The following is a 16,901-nucleotide window of genomic DNA, read 5'->3' as shown; positions in this document are numbered from 1 at the left end:
ATGACGAGACCTTGTTTTTACAAATAATAATAATAATAATAATAATAATAATAATAATAAATAGCCTGGTGTGGTGGTGCGCACCTGTAGTCCCAGCTACTCAGGAGGCTGAGGTGGGAGGATTGCTTGAGCCTAGGATTTGGAGGCTGCAGTGAGTTGCATCCTGCCACTACACTCCAGCCTGGATGACAGAGCGAGACCTGTCTCAAAAAAGAAAAAAAAAAAAGCTTTCTTTTACATGCAAAACAAAACCATGAAATGCATTTCTCAAATCACTAACAGAAAAGATCTGCAAGATTACCAGCATTTTAGGATTAGGAAACTTTAGTCTTAGAAGGTAATGAGGAGGCTCTGAGTGACAAACTATGGTCACCATGGAACTGGCCCCATGCTGGAGTGCTTTTTCCACTAAAGCTGTTCTCAGGTGTGAACAAGAACCCTAAAAAACTTTGGCTGATACACATTTTATATTTTTGTGTCTTTTGTTCATATTGTTGGTACAAAGATAATGACATTCTCTTCTTATGGCAATTATATTTTATCTATCTATCTATCTATCTATCTATCTATCTATCTATCTATCTGTATTTTAAAGAGACCAGGTCTTTCTTTCTGTTGCCTAGGCTGGAGTGCAGCATTGCAGTCGTAGCTAACTTGCAGCCTTGAACTACTGAGCTCAAGGGATCTTCCTGTTTCAGCCTTCTAAGTAAATAGGACTACAAGTGTGTGGCACCATACCTAGCTAATTAAAACAGTTTTGTTTTTTTTTTTTTGTAGAGTGGGGTCTCACTATGTTGCCCAGGTTGGGCTTGAACTCCTGGTCTCAAGCAGTCCTCCCGCCTGAGCCTCCCAAAGTGGTAAGATTACAGGCCTGAGTTACTGCACCCAGCCTGATTTGTGGTATATTTAAACAAATAAATGTATATTTATTTGAACTATCAAATTATAATTGAACTGTCAAAAAATTTCTGGGCTACAAGTTGGGATACGAGAAGAGTGATGAGGATTTCATACCATTTTTCCTACTGAAGCCTCAAATGTACAAGAAACATCAAAATGGTTTGAGTTTTAAATGACTTTTAAATTCCTGGTAATACCTATTCTATTCAGAGATCTTTGTGTCTTACGTTGAATTTCCAGAGGTGGCCCCTGAGATGAAAATTCATGTGAAAGTACAGTAGTTCCCCCTCATCCATGGGGATTACCTTCCTTGTGGGATATTCCAAGACCCCCAGTGGATACCTGAAACTGCAGACAGAATCCTACATATAATATGCTTCTCCCTATGCATACATACCTAATATTAAATTTAATCTGTAAATTAGGCACAGTCAAGAGATTAACAATGATAACTAATAATAAAATAACAACACACCAGCATTACTATCCTTACACCTTGGGGCCGTTATTTTTATTTTATTTTATTTTTAAAGATGGGGTTTCACCATGATGGCCAGGCTGGTCTTGAACTCCTGACCTCAGGTGATCCACCCACCTCGGCCTCCCAAAGTGCTAGGATTACAGGCGTGAGCCACCGCACCCGTCCAGGGCCATTATTAAGTAAAATAAGGATGACCTGAACACAAGCCTCGCGACACGGAGAGTTGATCTGAAAACTGAGTCGACATCTAAGTGGCTAATGGATGGTAGTTGCATCTATACTATGATACAGTGGATAAAGGGAGGATTCATCTCTCAGGTGGGATAGAGCAGGATGGCTTGAGATTTCATCTCACCACTCAGAACGGCATGCAATTTAAAACTTACAGATTTTTTATTTCTGGATTTTTTATTTAATATTTTCAGACCTAAGTTGACTGCCAGTAACTGAAACTGCAGAAGATTAAACCTCAGATAAGGGAAGACTAGTGTAGTCTATCAGGAAATAGCTCCGGAAGAAACTAGCAGCAGGGTGGGAGGTAGGAGAGGGAAGGGAAGGTCAAGCCAGGGTGTGTTATCAGAGTCCCACAGAGTCTAACTCTTAACTCTGAGGAAGATCACCCTGACTAGGGCAAGGGTTAAGAATAGATCCCAGGGCGGGTGTGATGGCTGATGCCTATAATCCCAGCACTTTGGGAGATCAAGGCAGTAGGATGGTTTGAGTCCAGGAGTTTGAGACCAGCCTGGGCAACAAAGTGAGACCCCCCCTGTCCACTCCCATCTCTACAAAAAATAAAAACAATTACCTGGGAGTGGTGGCACTCACCTATCATCCCAACTACTAGGAAGGCTGAAGCAGGAGGATTCCTTGAGCCCAGGAGTTTGTGCCACTGCCCTCCAGCTTGGATGACAGAGCAAGATCTTGTCTAAAAAAAAAAAAAAAAATTGTAGGAGACAGCACTTCTGGCTCTAGGGCCAACAGTTTTGGCAGCCTGAGAGCAGTTTTGTGATAAAAAGAGCTGCAATTACTGGCTGGGGAACGGCAGCATATTGAGAGAGGGTGCTGTGGGCAAAAGAGATCTCACGTGCTGTGGGTGGAGCATAAACAGCAAGTTGGGAGAACAGCTAAAGCTAATGTAGGCAAAGGGGTATCTCAGTTAAGACTGCATTTGGCTGCATGTAACAGAAATCTGACCCAATGCGTAACCAAAAGAGTTTACGTTCCCAGTATATCAAGAAGTTCACAGATCAGCAGTCCAGGATTCATATAACAGCTTCCCCATGTTATCTGTCAACAACACACCAGCTCCACTTGGCTTGTTGCTGTGTGATTGTGAGATGGCTCTACTGCCTCCAGCCTCGCATCCGCATTCCTGGCAGGAAGAAGAGGAACAGAACAGAAAAGGCTGTATGTCTGTTAGGAAAGCAAATATTTTCCAGAAATCTCTAGCAGCAGGCTTCTGGTTTCTTTCCCATTGGCCATAACCAAATCATATAATTACCTTTAGACGTAAGGAATTCTGGGAAGGTGGCACATGGCTCCCCTGAAAAGAATAACTTTTTTCTTCGCTTTCTTTTTTTTTTTTTTTTAACGAAGATGAGAGAATGGGCAATGACTGGGCATACAGTGGTGCCTACCCAATAGGGGATTTGTTTTTTTTCTTAGTAAAAATATAATAGTAGGCCTTGGGAGCTTCCTAAGACAAGATTTAAATATAGACAGCTTGGATATCTGAGGGCTGGTGCCAGAACTGGCCAATGAGGAATTCAGGTAGGGCTGGTTTATGGGCAGTGACCTGTACAGTTGCACAGGGCCCAGGGTGTGGAAGGCCCTATGTTTGGTTTCATGCTATGCTGTCACTGAGCATTCAAATTCTGTCTTGGGACTTGTGTTATTAAGTCTGATGGGACAATGGAGCACGCATGTGAGCAGAGAAGATACATGAAGTGTCAGCACCCACCCTTGTTGATTCAGGCTTGCGGCAGAGCACGCAATGAGCAGCGTGCATGCCAAGCAGTTAGCTCAGCTGCACAGGCCAGGATATAGGTCCTGGGCCCAGATTGGTGGTGGTGATGATGGTGATAGCAGCAGCAGAAGCAGAAACTGTGGAGACAGCAGCCATAGCCCTGGAGAAAGGAGAAGCTTCCCATGAAGGCAGTGCTAGGATTCGTGTTGGGAAGTCACTTTGTTGGTCTATCCCGGGAGCCCATTCCCGTGGCATCTCCACAGATCGTGACTTCTTGACTAGAAACTGCTGGCTGTCAGGCAGACAGACTTTGTCAGTAAATTATTACAAAAATAAAAATGTTCACGTAGATATTACAATAAAACCTGTTGGGGAGTTATTAGGATTCTTCAGAATTTAGAATCCCTGGTTTTGGAAACTACCACAACATTGCAAAACAAATTTTCACAAGCTTAGGAACAGAAATGAAATTTAAAGACAATCTCATTTGATTAAAAAACCCCAATGTTTTCATATAAACCAATGGATGAATCAATTATTGATGAAGAAGACATTTAAAATTAAATTTTCTCTTATAATTAAAGATACAGTGATAGAGTGCATAAACAGCTGTTGCATTTTAAACAAATCCTAAAGCCAGTTTCTTGTAAAACCTCCACAAGCTACAGAAAATGTAAGAGGAAATAAAATGCCATTGCACAAATTTGCATTTAAAATAAAATTCAGACTTACATGAAACTGGTTTGTATGAAGAGTTAAGATTTTTTAGAAAAATTATTCTATAAGAATTGTCAGCTCTTGATGTATGAATATGTATAATTTATCAGAAATTTATCCCAATATCATCACAGCCTATAAAATACTCCTAACAGCTTCAGTAACATTCATATCAGCAGAAAGATCCTCCTTAAAATTAAAGTGACCAAATTTATTTGCAATCTTGCATATTCCAAGAGCAGCTCATGTGGCTTTCAATTATATCAATTAAAAATAAAGTTGCCAAAAGTATAATTTTTGATGAACTAGCAAACAAATTTGCAGAAGTGAGCCAGAAAAATCTCATGATCAATCAAGATATCACACTAATAAAGTACAGACGGCCCTCTGTATCTTTGGGCTCTGTGTCCACAGATTCAACCAACCAAGAATAGAAAACATTCAGAAAAGAAAAAACAGTAAAAAATAACAATACCACAATAAAAAATTTAAAAACCACGTAAAAAAACAATAAAAGATAACAATATCACAATAAAAAATAAAAAACACAAAAAACCAATAAAAATAACAATACCACAATAACTAATACACACTAAAAAATATAATATGACAACGATTTACATAGCATTTACATTGTATTAAGTATTATAAGTAATCTAGAGAGTATTTAAAGTATACGGGAGGACATATGTAGGTTGTATGCAAGTACTATGCCATTTTATATAAGAGACTTAAGCGTCCGAGAATTTTAGTATCCAAGGGGGTTCCTGGAACTGATTCCCCTTGGATACCAAGGGATGACTGTATTGGTAGTGGTGGTAGCAGTGGTATTGTTACAAAAATGAGAGAAGAAACTCATAGAAGAGAAATAATAAATATTTATTATGTAAGCTTAGGACACCCAAAATATTTTCTTCAATTCGTAATTCTATGTTGTTCCCTATGTATCACTATTACCCTTTGTTATGGACTGAACTGTGGTCACCCAAGAGTCATATGTTGAATCCTTAATCCCTAACGTGACTGTATTTGGAGATAGAGCCTTTAAGGAGGTCATTAAGGTTAAATGAGGCCTTAAAGGTGGACCCTGATTCAATAGCACTGGTGTCCTAATAAGAAGAGGAAGAGACCCAGAGAGGGTGCTCACTCAGCAAGCACCAGGAAAGACCATGGGAAGACGCAGTGAGAAGGTGGTTGTCCGCAAGCCAGGAAGAGAGCCCTCAGCAGAAACCAATGATCCAGGCCCCTTCCTCTTAAACTTTGAGCGGCTAGAACTGTGAGAAAATCAATGTCTGTTGTTTAAGCCACCATCTGTGGTACTTTATGACAATGCAAGCTAACTAATATGAATACCCTTATTACATTTTATAAATAAAAAATATTTTTAATGAAAACATCTTTATATTTTAGTACCTTTAACGACATGTTCCTCTTACTTTTAAAAAGGGACTTGACATTTTCATTTTGCACTGGGCCCCACAAATTACACAGGCGACTGTACAACTGTACTCTGAATTGAGGTCACACTCTGCCTCCACAAGGGCTCAGAGCAGTGTTTCCCCACTTCTCTCTGCATCCTGTCTCTCTGGATCAGCTGCTTCCACCCTGACTTAACTACTTGGCATCCATCCACTAATTCTGTCTCCATTTCTGAGAGAAAGAATCGAATTGGCTTAGCCTAGCCAATTTGCATTTGCTGGTCCAGGGTCAGGTGTCCTGCCGTTCCATTGCGCTGAGGCCACACAGGTGTACCTGGCTATCCAGGCCCACATTTGCTGGGGCTCAGGTGGAAGGCAGTTTCAGAGGAGCTGGCATGGACTGGGCTTGTATTTCCAACTGAGACGCTTACGCTTTCATAGAGGCTTGCCTGGCTTGGATGTTCCGCTTCCTCTTACAAGGTGTTCCACAGCTTCACTCCGAGAAATAAATACAACCAATCACAGCTTAAAAAGCAGAAACCAACACTCTGTTCTCAGAAGTATCTCAGGGTTGTCTTGCTCAGCTTTCCCTTGGCAAAGAAGCCATTAAGAACAGGACTGGGGGAGGGAGATTTTCACAGCATAATGCAAGTGCCCATAGGTTTTTGTTAAGGGTTCTCTAAACTCATTTTAGCATGGATTTTTGACATCCTGTCTCAATTAATGTTAAACCATGCTTCAAAAAAGTTAAACAGCAACACTTTGGGAAGATGAGGTGGGCAGATCACCTAAGGTTAGGAGTTTGAGACCAGCCTGGCCAACATGGTGAAACCCGGTCTCTCCTAAAAATGCAAAAGAATTAGCTCCAGCTGTGGTGGCACGCACCTGTAATTCCAGCTACTACAGAGGCTGAGGCACAAGAATCGCTTGAACCTGGGAGGCGGAGGTTGGAGGGAGCTGGGATCTCACTACTGCACTCCAGCAAGATTCTGTCCCCCTGTCCCCCTAAAAAAGTTAAGCAGCAGAGATATAAATAAAAATAGAAATATTCATATTTTCTACCAAGACAAATTTTAAAAACACACTTTTGGTAAGAAATCACATTTATTATTAAAAAGTAGTGGAAGCAAGACTCGATATACATTTTCAGAAGCAAATTTGAAAGATTACTGTTGAAATAAAAGGAGAAATTAAAATCACTGACTACTAAAATACTTTATATAGTAACACCTTAGTTACCTAGAAGCCAGACTTAAGGGCAACTTCTGCAATCTGGAATATAGTGATGGAACTAAGTTCCCAGAGGCACTGAAACAGTTTTCACAAAATCAGTTCACTGAAGCTCATTTGTTTTAGTTGTAGAAGAGGGACTCAGTCAGAGCCTAGTCACCCTTACTATTCAATGTCTAAATAACTTTGATTATCCAGTTTACCACCCACAGCAGATTAAAACCAACAAATTACTAGCGTAGCAGGGTGCTGCTAAAATATAGAGTGATTATTGACATCAGGGAGGAAACCGAAAAGGAGGAACTGTAGAACCAGTTTGGAGATATTCAATGTATACGTGTGTCCATGTACCTTTCTCACATTCCTTTAATTAGCGTAGGCTGAATGCCAGCTATTAGCCTATGACTGTGCTAGGTGCACAGGATACAGAGATTAAGGACTCAGTGTCTGCCCTCAAAGGCTTCTAATCTAGCAGAAAGGTTGACAAATAAAAAGGCAATTACAATATAGCGTGGAGAATGATTAAGTGCCTGATTTGGCTAAATCAGAATATAAGCTAAAGTGCATTTCAAGAATTTCGGTAAGACATCTGAAACCCCAAACTAAGACCGGGATAGTGGGGAATGCAGAAATGTGTCATACTTGAAAGATGAAGGAGGTAGAATTCGAACTGCAAGATGATGGATTGAGATGATGGGTGAGGGAGAAGGAAGAGTCCAGGATGCCACTCAGATTCTGGCTGTTGTGAAGACAGAGTTAGAGGCTCCAGTCTCTCCAGAGGGCATCAGCTCATTACAGCTGACATTTTAAATGAAGACTTGGGGATCACTGACAAAAGGTCAGAGCAGTACGAAATGTGTTTAGCAGTGACTTTCTCTGCTGGCGAAGAAAACACCTCATCTTAAATGACTAGTAAACGGAGGAGGTTTTGGAAGTTCCTTGAGGGCAGGGCACCCAGCATTTATCCTTACGCCCCCAGTACCCCAATACAGTAGATGCTTCGTAACAATGTCTTTACTGGATTTATAGAAACCGATTTAGATCATCTTGACCTTTTCTAGTTATTTCCCTTAAGGGTGTAAGATAAAACTGAGGAAATTTATAGATGCCTTCGGTCCTTGAGCAGATAATGGTTGGCTCTAGACATATTTCTCTTTCAAAAAGGATTTTTCTTAAGAGAATTGAAAAGTCCATGTTGTCTTACTGAATCAGATCTTCAGAGCCTGCCAAGCAGCCTTTCCATCTCTTCAGGTTTTCAGCTGCTTTGAGAGTAGCAGACACCCATTAGCTTCCTGACTGGCTCCGGGGTGCGGAGAGGGGCTAGTGGTGGCACCTCAGGGCACCAGAGCAGCCCTCTGTCCCCACAGGCACTCTGCATGCTGACAGGTCCGGAAAAGAACTGCCATACCCTGAAGAAAAGGAAGCTTCTTTCAGCTGACCTCAGGGATTAAAATGTCCCATGAAACCTTGTAGACCCCTAGAAGGTTCCTCAGGGGCTTCTGCTGGAAAAAAAGCTTGAGAGGCAATTTGTAAACAATTAAGTCATGATGCACTTAAAAAGAAAAGCTCAGAAGTAGGTCACAATTGGACAGGGGGAAAGAACAGTCTAGATGTGTTGTGATGCTTCTCAGAAACTGTTTTCATGATTTTTATCACCAACATCTATTGGAGCAATTTTTTTTAATTTGAATATTTGATTTTCAAAGCTAAAGCCTGAGAAATTTTATCTTTTATCTAACAGCTGTGAGTCATGGTTTATACATCTTGGGTTTTTCTCAGCTTTAAAATCTCAGTTGGCCGTGAAGTAGGGGAAAAAAAAAAAAAAAAACAAAATAATCAAATTGCACAAGGAAAACCAGCTTCCAAAAACACTCCCAAGAAAGTTCCTTCTTGCATATGAAAGATACGTTATTATATCAGATTGCCAAATTTGTGAGCTTGAATAGCAGATGTTCTCATTACAAAATCTCTAATTAAGATGAAAACGGTGGTGCAGGGGGTAGGTGCTGGAACTAATACTAAACCGGGCAGTGGGCCTTCTGGGTGGAGATTTACGTCCTATGCTGGAGGAGGCATGGTTGTGTACGAGAAAATTATTTTGAATTTTCCCGCAGCAGCTGTGATTTTCTGCAAACTCGAACCTGAGGTGAGCTACTTCCATTTCAGCCACCTCTTTATGGGGTGATCACTCTAGAAGCATTTATCCGGTATGGGGGCCAAGACTCCCTGTAAGGGGGAGGCAGACGCGGGAGGAACCCGTCTGGAGGGATGGAATTCTCATTGTTATATGTAAAATTTTCAGTGCCACAAAAGAAGTAGCACTGGAATATAAATTTCCTTAGCAAGGCAGTTTACTTCTACAGAAGGGTGCAGCTCACAGGAACAATGGCGAGTTCACACCTGGACGAGGGAGGGGAAGGGGTACTTATTCTTAACAGAGGTCACCCCTAAGGCTGTGTCATTCCCCTATCGGCTAGGGTTAGAGGCACAGTCTACTATGATTCCGATTGGGTATTTTAAAGGTGGGGTGGGGGGTACAAGCCGGAGTGGTAGAGTGGGTAGTTTGACGGGAAGGACGGCTTCGGGCAGGTCAGAGCAGGTAACCAGGGGTCAAAGCGGGTGACTGGAATGAGTCAAAACAGAGGCGGGGGTGGGGGGGTGACAGATGTGAACTACTGATTAGAACTGGTGGAAAAGATTATTTGCTGAAACTACAAGGAAATTTTAAAATAGAGAATTAAAGAATAAGAGAGCTGAACATACCGACATACTGACTCTTTGAAGAGAAACTTGGAGTTCTCTGTATCTGACATCAGCACCTCTCCCTGGCCTTGCTGCCTCCAACCAGGGGCCATGGTGACTATGAAGGGACGCAGTCAGCCCAAAGCCACCCTGGGAAGGTGTGGCCTGCAGCCTGGCAGAACGGGTAGAAGGCTGCACCGGGCACAAGGAGTAACCCTACTCGGTTTCTCAACGCAAGCGGGGAGGGGGGCTGCTAATGCAAAGCTCTCAGTTAAGAACCGGTCCTGGCCCTCCGCGGAGGTTCATGAAGAAATTGGACAGACTTTCCTGGCAAGACTGTGGGATCAGATTCAGCCATTTTTAGATGTAAATGACTGGCATTGCCTGCAGCATTTCAAGGAAGACGTGACTGCTGTGCGCTGCCGCCCTCCGCTCGGCTCCCCTGCACTTTCCCACCCACCTCGGCTGCGCTGATCTGCAGACGCGCGCGGGGAAAGGCATGCGCGATGCTTTTCCACCAGCTCCGAGGGCGCCGCTCCCTGGGAACTCGCTCCGGGTTCCGAACCCGAGAGCAGAGCAGAGGGAAGCGCATTTGCTGTGGATGCAAGGATGGCCTGAGCAGCTCCGTAGTGGAGGGCAATGAACGCACTGAAACTCCTGAGCCTTCTCTGCCAAACATGTGCCGGGTGTGTGCATTCTGAAATTTTACTGGGGTTCCCAAAATTTAATTCTGAGGCGTTGCCTTCCATACTTTCCCTGAAGATACAGATATGACCCAGAAATATTTGTTTACTAACTCCCTCTCCCATCAGATATGTAGGGTCTTTATAAAATCCTTGTAAACTTTGAAATTTTAATGATTTTTATTCTGCATATCATGGGCCTCAAATAGTACTTAAAAGGCAAGCTTGAAGGTTGAGACATTTGTTTATACAATTGCACATTTGTATTTCGGATTCTATACAAACAAAAACGGCTTCCATAAATGAGCATGTTTTCTTATCTAACGGTATTAAAATATTTTAAAAATCCACACACCACTTGCAGCTACCGGAGTTTCCTTTGGTTCTTTTAAACAATTAAAATTAAAGTATAATGGCTCACAGGTTGTATGAGCTTCCTTTTCTGTGACTGGGTTGAAGAGCTTTTATCCTTACCGACACTAGTTTTATTGTTCCTTAATTTCAGCTAGATAGACATCTTATGGAATTATTCATCTTCAGCTGTATTCATTGGGTTTTACTTCCTCGTTTCAAATGCATTTTGAATGTTCCCATCTGAGCTTATATGCTGTGCCTGTTCTTAATAACACTGTTGGAAAGATACTGTTCATTGAATTCTCACCATTCCATCCTAATTACTTTTTCTTTGAGACTTTGGTCTTTAAGATACAATAGCCCAGAGGCCTCTCTGATCCTGAGGGTGGTTCCAGTAACAGAGCAAATGTGCTCATAATAAAATTTCCACATTTTTCTTTAAAAAATACTTTTAAAATGTCACAAGTAATATATATCCATGATGAAAACTGAAAACAGGTAAGCAGAAATAAAAGCGTTGCACTTATACATACATGTTTATAAATATGAATTTATAAAAATGTATGTATATTTATAAAACTGTGATACATTCCATTTTAAAAATATTTTTCTGCTTAATAGAGCATGAATGTTTTTCTTTATTCTAACGGCTACTTCATTTTGCCCATACAGAGGTAATCAAATTAATTCAATTAATTCTTTGTTGTTGGAGATGCAAATCACTGAAAATATTTGCTATTGGAAATACAGTGATGGACTTATTATATTCTTGTGCATATGCCCAATTATTTTTATGAAATAAATTTTCTGGGACCCATTTTCATTTTGACCAGAGCTTTAACTCATGGCTTCAATCATCAACCTGCCCGCTTCAATGGGAACTGATTTTGCCGATACAGAAGATAGTATTGCCTCTACTGGGTTCTTCATATTAGTTCCTCTGACTTGAGTCTTCTTACAGTCTCTCTGAAAATTTCTCACTTTGGGTTTTCGATTCCTTTACTAGAGACTATATGGAACGTAGCCAAAGTTGCCTTTATAATTTCCCCATTTCCTCCTGTCTTTCAACATCCTTCCTCTGCCTTCTCTTTAAATGCCTACAAATCTAGGCATGGCTCTGTTCTTGACTTCCCTCCTTTGTAGTCTATGCTCTCCCTTAGCTAGTTTGTCCTCTGATTCTATTTATGAGAATGAGTCATTCTTAAACTCTATCCTTTTCCCCGGTTTTTTGATTTGTATTCCCATATAGTCCTTGGCATCTTCCCACAACAGTAGCGCAAGTATCTTAAAGTTAGTATTCCTCAGACTCAGTGCTTTATTCCAAACTCCCAGCAAAACAAGAACAAATAAAAATAAAAAACAAAACCAACCCCACCTCCCAAACAAACTAACTCATTTTCTTCTTCTATATTCTCTCTTTTAAAGTTGAAGGTGCCTACTGATCATCCAGATTCAGGTTGAATAGACATTTATCGACTATATCAAGTCATATCAGTCTCCTGCTTAAAATTCTCTAGTGGCTCCCCATTGCCATTAAAGTGTGACTCAATCTCCTTCCATCAGGCTTCTGTGATCAGGCCTCTGTCTGCCTCCTGCCCGATCTTCTCCCAGCTCCTCCTGCCTCTCTCTGACCAGCTGCCTGCTTTCTGACCTTCTCTTACAAGTGCATGTGCATCTCAGAGACTTAGCATTGCTCTTCCTTTGGCCAGAACCCCTTTTTGAATTATGTATTTGGTGTCGTAACTAATAACTCATTGCCAACCCAAGATCACTTAAATTTTCTGCTATATGCTTTTCTTTTGGAAGTTTTATAGTTTTGAATTTCACATTTAGTCTATGATCCATTTTAAGTTAATTTTTTATGAAAGGTAAGTCTTTGTCTAGATTTTTTTTTTTTTTTTTTTTTTGCATTATCCAATTGTTGCAGCACCATTTGTGGAATGTTCAACCCTTTCTCCATTAAATTACCTTTGGGCCTTTGTCAAAGATAGTTGATTATTGTGCGGATCTGTTTTTGAGGACTAATTAACGTAATTTTAAAGATTCCTTTATTCAGACGTTCTACCAGCAAGTATTTCATTGAGCAACTACTATACCATCAGTACTGTTTTAGGTAATGAGAACATCAGTGAAAAACAAAACGAAATCTCTGCCTTCATGGAGTTTACATTCTAGAAGTCAGGTGATGTATTACTATGTGAATAATTTCAGAGTTATTCGCATTTCTTTCCCAGCTAAGGACAGCACGCACTTCGATGCGTCACTGTCTTTCTCAGGCTTTCCATGCACTTGTTTGCTCATCATAGTTTTGAGCTGGCTGCGATGGGGAGATGAAGACATTTCCTTTCCCTCCTACGTCTTTTGACTTTACTTTCACTTTTTCTATTTAACAAAAAAGTGCAATAATATAAGTCTTAGATTTAGGCACACCTGAGAAATTAAGTGCAGTAAGAAATGAGATATTGGCTAAGTTATATTTCAGAACGTACTTTGATACTTCCAGCAAAGAAACCTCTATTATAATGATAATTGCCTCTGGGGTTTTCTGAGCAACTGGGATATGACCAGATAACATTTATTTTGATTGAAAGGAGATAACAGGCAATGTTTTAAAAGTGTAAACCTAATGTTTATTTACACCTCTCTGATGCATAGTTGTTCTAATAATGTTCAGTCCTGGTCTAGGAGTCAGAAAGAGATTTGTGGAAACAAGTTAGCTTTTGAGCCTTATTTTTACAGTATTTCCTTTTCTGGCAACCCAAAAACTTCACTAAGGAAAAAAAAAGAAGTAAAAGGGACTTGCTTAAGCATTATGGCCATGAAAAAGGGAGAGGGGAAGATGACATTTCTAGACTCAAACTCATTTTTTATAAGGATGAGAGCTCAGACTTGTCAGTCTGGTGCTGAGTCCTCAGGTGGGAACTTCTGGGTTCCTGTGTGTCCCATTCAAGGATGGTATATTTGTCTATTTTAGCACTGCTGGTAAAGACATACCCGAAACTGGGAACAAAAAGAAGTTTAATTGGACTTACGGTTCCACATGGCTGGGAAGGCCTCAGAATCACGACAGGAGGTGAAGGACACTTCTCACATGGTGGCAGCAAGAGACAAATGAGGAGAAGCAAAAGCAGAAACTCTTGTAAACCCATCAGATCTCAGGAGACTTATTCACTATCACAAGAATAGCACGGAAAAGACCAGCCCCAATAATTCAATGACCACCCCCTGGGTCCCTCCCACAACGCATGGGAATTCTGGAAGATAAAACTGAAGTTGATATTTGAATGGGGACAGGTGACACAGCCAAACCATGTCAGATGAGTATTTACTTGGCTCCTCTTTGATATACACAAAGGGCAAGTCTGTGGCAGTATATGAAAACCAGAGAATGAGTTGCAAGCTAGTCAATTGCATGGAAGAAAAAGGAGGAAAGAAGAATGATTTCAAGCATTGTTTTCTCATACTTCATATTAGGCATTTAAAAGTGAAAGGGACTTCAGAGATCATCTTAACCCGACTCCCAACACTGTGGGGGAATCTGTCTACAAAAGCTGTAGCAGAAACCAGCATGTACTTGAACCTTTCCAGTGATAGGAAACCCAGTACCTCAGAACTGCCACTTAATTATCAAACTGAACTCTGCCTTCCAGAGACTCCCAAATATGTGCCCTAATTCATTCTCTGAAGCAACAGACATATATACATAATGTCCTCATTTGTAAGAAAGTCTTTTGCATATGGTTATCAGGGGTTCACTAAGTCCTGGATTCTTTCTCTCCGTACTTCCCCTTATGTCTTGGCTTCTAGACTTTTTAAAGTTGTTTTCTGGTTGGCTAAAGTGCTTGTTAAATGTGCCACTCAAAATGAACATAACACGACTGGCTTGAGCTAAGGGTTTAGTTGATGTGGATTGCTAACAAGAAACATTTTTTTTTTTTTTTTTTCCCAAAACAGAGTCTTGCTCTGCTGCCCAGGTTGGAAGGCAATGGCACGATCATGGCTCACTGCAGCCTTGCCCCTGGGCTTAAGCCATCCTGCCACCTCAGCCTTTTGAGTAGCTGGGATCGCAGATACTCGCCACCATACCCAGTTAATGTTTTTGAATTTTAAGTAGAGACAGGGTCTTGTTAGTTGCCCAGTCTGGTCTCCAACTCCTGGGCTCAAGTGATCTTCCCACCTTGGACCTCCCAAAGTGCTAGGATTACAGGCATGAGCCCGTGCCCAGCCAAGAAACACCTTAATTTTACTTAATTATAATTCTGATTGTATGAATATCTTACCTATGGTTCTGTTTATGCCCATTTTTTCTCCCAGAAGTTAAATGTTTAAAGTTCCTCATTATGCCCGGATTAAAAATGTTTCTATGTGAAGGTGTTGTTTAAATTTGTCATTTCACAATATTTCATTTTGGAAGCTGGTGGCAACAAGCTGGCAGGAAACATGGGCTTTAGGAAAGGCAAACACACTCTATTTGCTAATGGTCACTAAGCGATCGTAACCAAGGCAAGGTTATTACAGAAAGGAACAGTCAGCTGAAGTATAAAGGCGGAGTGTTTGAAAATCCTAACCCTTCATCCCTGCATGCTAAAATCAGCTAACAGAGATAAACTATTAGCTGCTTCTTTAAAAATGGATTTGTTTACACCATGTAATTTTTATCAGTGGGACAGCCCGTTTGCCTGCCTGAGATCTTATTACTTATTAATGTATTATTACCTGTGAGTAAGAAAAAGGTGCTTGCATTTCAGACGTTTGTGGGAATCACTTGTCCTTCTCATTTCCTATCAGGGTTCAGGTATTTGTTTCTTTTGAATAATGACAGTTCTCAGTAAAACTCAGATTTTTTTTTTTTTCTTTGAGATGGAGTTTTGCTCTTGTTGCTTGGGCTGGAGTGCAATGGCGCGATCTCCACTCACCACAACCTCCACCTCCTGGGTTCAAGAGATTCTCCTGCCTCAGCCTCCCGAGTAGCTGGGATTACAGGCATGTGCTACCACGCCCAGCTAATTTTGTATTTTTAGCAGAGATGGGGTTTCTCCATTTTGGTCAGGCTGGTCTCGAACTCCAGACCTCAGGTGATTGGCCTGCTTCGGCCTCCCAAAGTGCTGGGATTACAGGTGTGAGCCCCCGCACCAGCCTAAAGCTAAGGTTTTAAGCTCATGCCCTTCTACACAGAATCTAAAATAATCTGTCAACAGCTCTTTCCTGTTGAGAATTTTAGACTTAGTAAAAAGTTTGCAAACTAAGAAGTTTTAGAAACAGAATATAACCATTAATAAACTTGTTTCTGAATTCCAAGGGAAAATGTATGACAGCCCTCATAATTTCAAGTGCCTTGACCAATGTCACAAAGCTAATATTGATTATGGAAGCCATGAGTATGACACTAAAATTCAGGGGCTTGGGGATTCCATTGTTTTTTGCTTAATTAAATATACATACATTAGGGCATGTATACTATACATGCTCAGTCTAAACAAGAATAACCAAAGGAAAACTCTTCTTTTCACCGCCATTTAAGGAGATCATTACCAATTCCAACGTGAGCTCTGTTTTTGGTTCCCAACGGGGAACCACAGTCTTAGACTTTTAGTCATTGCCTTGTCTTACCGCATGTATATGTATCCCTAAACAATATAGTGTTCAGTTTTCTATGTTTGGGAATTTTATACAAGTGGAATTATCCTCTCTGTGTTCTTTCAGCAATCACTCTTTTTGTTCAATATTATGTTTGTAAGATTCATTAATGTTATTCTGTGAAGTTGTAGTTCATTTTTGAAGATTTCTCCTGCTGATAAGCCTTTGTGTTCTTTGCAGATTTTTTTAAAAAAATGAACAATGCTTCTAGGAATGTCCTTATATGTGCTTCTGGTGATGTTTTTATTGCTGACACTTACTGAGCACTTATTTTGGGTCAGGCACTGTTTTAAGTGCTTCGAATATATTGATTTATTTAAATCTCCTGCAGCCCTCTGAGGCATGAAAAATTATCATCTTCATTTCACTGATGAGGGAATTTGCTGCAAAGAGGTTAAGTTGCCTGAGGTGACAAACCTAGGAAGCTACAGAGACCAAGCATCTCAGCTTCAAGAGTCTATCTTTGCAATCAATACCCCATACTGATTCTTCGTTGGCCAATCAATCCCTCCATCAGTCAGTTTGAAAAGTTCTAAGGTGAGTTTCCAGTTGTCCATCTATCCTTTTGTTAATCAAATGCTGGAAAATTCTTTTTAAAGCACAAAGTCAACAAATTTATTAAAGATCCAATACACCACACCTCCTTTTTGGGGGCTTGAGGTTAAAATCTCTATTATTTTTTCCCTCTCATATCAAATATCCTAATGTTTTTGCTTTTCAAACCAATTTCAGAATGGGAAAGAATGGGCTGGCCTGAGTAGAAAGAATAATAT

The sequence above is a fragment of the Saimiri boliviensis genome, chromosome 4 (genome assembly GCF_048565385.1).
Source record: "Saimiri boliviensis isolate mSaiBol1 chromosome 4, mSaiBol1.pri, whole genome shotgun sequence".
Lineage (NCBI taxonomy): Eukaryota > Metazoa > Chordata > Mammalia > Primates > Cebidae > Saimiri > Saimiri boliviensis.
The sequence above is the reverse complement of the archived record's forward strand: the minus strand, read 5'-3'. Positions refer to the sequence as shown.